This window comes from Portunus trituberculatus, chromosome 36 (assembly GCF_017591435.1).
Source record: "Portunus trituberculatus isolate SZX2019 chromosome 36, ASM1759143v1, whole genome shotgun sequence".
Classification (NCBI taxonomy): domain Eukaryota; kingdom Metazoa; phylum Arthropoda; class Malacostraca; order Decapoda; family Portunidae; genus Portunus; species Portunus trituberculatus.
This window is the reverse complement of record NC_059290.1, coordinates 10127450-10130945: the sequence shown is the minus strand read 5'-3', so window position 1 is coordinate 10130945 and position 3496 is coordinate 10127450.

The following is a 3496-nucleotide window of genomic DNA, read 5'->3' as shown; positions in this document are numbered from 1 at the left end:
GTCTATATATTCATTCATTACTCATTATTCATCATTCTTCATCATCCCTTGTAAAGACAGAGTGAGAGAGTTAAAGATAGTGAGAAAATGAGATATCTTAACCCTGCCCCTTTCCCAAACCTTAAGAAATATGACTATTATATTGGTAGTATACAATAGTTAACCCCTTCAGTACTGAGACTCACTTTCACCTTGAGATTAATGCATGATCAGACCATTTTATTGACATTAGCAAGGGTCTATGGGGATCAGAATATTAATGGCCACAGTCTTCACTATTTTAATCCCATATATTGGTTTCTGAGGCTGTTTAAAATCACGAAATATAAACCTTTTCAATACTGAGACCTATTTTTGCCTTGAGTTTTATGTACGACTAGACCATTTTATTGACATTAGGAAGGGTCTATGGAGGGCAGAAGATTATCAGCCACTCTTCACCATTTTAATCCCCCACATGAGTTTCTGAAGCTGTATAAAATCACCAAATATTAACTAGAATGAATATGAAAACGTATCCAGGTACTTAAGGGTTAATAGCAGCATTGGCAGTAGCATTGAAAATAATAGTAACAATAATAAAGATAGTAATAATAATAATAATAATAATAATAATAATAATAATAATAATAACAATAATAATAATAACAATAAGACATTCATGATTAATAGTTTGCTTTCTCGCGCTTGATATAATAAGGGGCAATAGATAAGGACATTTTAGGACATTTTTGGACAATATTGGGACACATTAGGACACCTTAGTAAACTAGGATACTTCATGACACTTAAGGACAACTCAGGACATTTTACGACACTTGTAAGACACTTTAGGAAACTTTGGAACATTTTAGGACACGTCTAGGACATTTCAGGATACTTTAGGACAGTTTAGTATACTTTTGGACACTTCAGGATCCTTTCGACACTTCAGAACAGTTTAGGACACTTTAAGGACACTTTCAGACACTTTTAAGACACTTTAAAACATTTCAGGATAATTTAGGACAGTCATTTTAAGGACACGTTAGGACACTAGGACACTTTTAGGACTCTTTAGGACATTAAGGTATTAGGATTCAAGACTCAGGACACTTTACGGCACTTTAGGACATAGGACACTGATTTTATGACACTAGGATTACTTTAGGATATTTAAGGACACTGTAGGATAGAAGGATTTAAGATTTTAGGACACTTTAAAGCTGTGTTTGAAAGGAGACTGGCGGGAACTCTCTCTCTCTCTCTCTCTCTCTCTCTCTCTCTCTCTCTCTCTCTCTCTCTCTCTCTCTCTCTCTCTCTCTCTCTCTCTCTCTCTCTCTCTCTCTCTGTAATTGTTATTGTTCTTTTTTTTGCGTATTGTTTTATTTATTTGTTTTATTTCCTTATGTTTCCTTCCTTCCTTCTTTTCTTCTTTTGTTTTCCTTCTTTCCTTCCTTTCTTCCGTCTTTCCTTTCTCCTTATTCTCCGTTTTTTTCCTTTTTCATCTTCTTCAGGGACTAAATAGGTAGATGTCATTCTGATCCATACCTTTATCTATCAATCCTCTACTTCTACTTGTCTTGTCTACTCATATCTACAATTTCTACTCTTATATTTGTCTATCTTTCAATTCTCTATCTTCACTTTTTTTCTCTCCTCATCTGTCATTTCTACTGTTATATCTGACTATCTTTCAGTCCTATACTTCTTCTTATCTTCCCTATCCATATCTGCCATTTCTATTCATGTCTTTTAGTGCCCCTCTATTTTCGTCTTTCATCCTAAACCATATCTGTCTATCTTTCCTACTTCTGTTTCTAATTATCATTCCTCACACGTGCATCTGTCTATTGAATCTCTTTAGTTTTATCTGTCAGTCTCATACATTTACCTTTCAAACCTCTATTTCTATGTGTCATTTCCACCCATCTATTTACCTTTCAAATTTCTCCATGTCTGTCCTGTCGTTTTAACCCTTGCATTTACCCACCAAATATCTCTATCTCTATATCTCCATTAACCTTTCAAACTTCCATTTCTGCTCTTCATCCCTCAAACATTTATCTTTCAAACGAATCAATTTCTACTTAGCTGTCATTCTCATTCATACATTAACCTTTCAAAAATCTTTATTTCTACCTGTCATTCTCACTCATCCTACCTCACAAACATATCTTTCTCTACCTGTCATCTCCCATACATTAACCTTTCAAAATTCTACTTCTACTTTCCATCACCCCATACATTTACCTTTCAAACTTTTCTTTTTGTGCCTGTTATCTCCCATATCTTCCTAACTTCTCTATTTCTATCTCTCACTTCCTATCCATATATTTGTCTAGTCTCCCAAAGTTCCCCTGACTCAGCCTGATTAGTGTCCATTCCAACCATCCGCTACTCTGCTTGCTAAACCCTTCAGTACTGGGACACATTTTTACCTTGAGACTTGTGTACTACCATTTTATTGACATTAGGAAAGGTCTATGGAGGTCAGAAGATTAATGGCCACAGTCTTCACATGAGGATCTGAAGCTGTATGAAATCACCAAATAGTCACCAGAATGAATATGGAAACACGTCCTGGTACTGAAGAGGTTAGTGGGATAAGGAGTGCACGGCTGGAGGAAAGACGTGACACAAGACAATGGGAGTTCTTATGCTAGGCCAAAACAGAAACGCTAGCTTAGATGCTGTTTTTAATATTTTTTTTCTATTTTTTACGTATTCATTAATTTATAATTTTTTTTTCTATTTATTATTCATTTATTTATTTATCTAATTATCTATTTTTATTTATCTATTTATTTTTATTTACTTATCTATTTATTTATTTATTTTATTTATTTATTTATTCTTTTTTTTTTTCTTTTTTGTATATCATGGTTAATCAGTGTCTTGCTGCGTCAGTCATTCAGAAGTGTTTGTCTAAGTAATGTTCTGTATATCACATGAATTCTGGCTTAACCTCTTCAGTACCATGACAAGTTTCCATATTGATTCTGCTTACTACTCGTGATTTGATTCACCTTCAGAAACTTATGTGAGGTGTTAAATAGTGAAGACTGTGGCCATTACTCTTCTACCCTCCATAGACCCTTACTAATATCAATAAAATGGTCCAATCGTGCACCAAACTCAAGGTAAAAATGTGTCTCAGTACTGAAGGGGTTAAAATAGTGAAGACTGTGGCCATTACTCTTCTGCCCTCCATAGACCCTTACTAATGTCAATAAAATGGTCCAATCGTGCACCAAACTCAAGGTAAAAATGTGTCCCAGTACTGAAGGGGTTAAAATAGTGGAGACTGTGGCCATTACTCTTCTGCCCTCCATAGACCCTTCCTAATATCAATAAAATGGTCCAATCGTGCACCAAACTCAAGGTAAAAATGTGTCCCAGTACCGTAATGTTTGGTTCTCTATTTATCATGGTTTTCACTTTTCTTCGTTTTCGTTCCTATAAAGACGAAAAGAATGAAAGAGAGAATGAGAGAAAGAAAAAAAAGAATGTTATT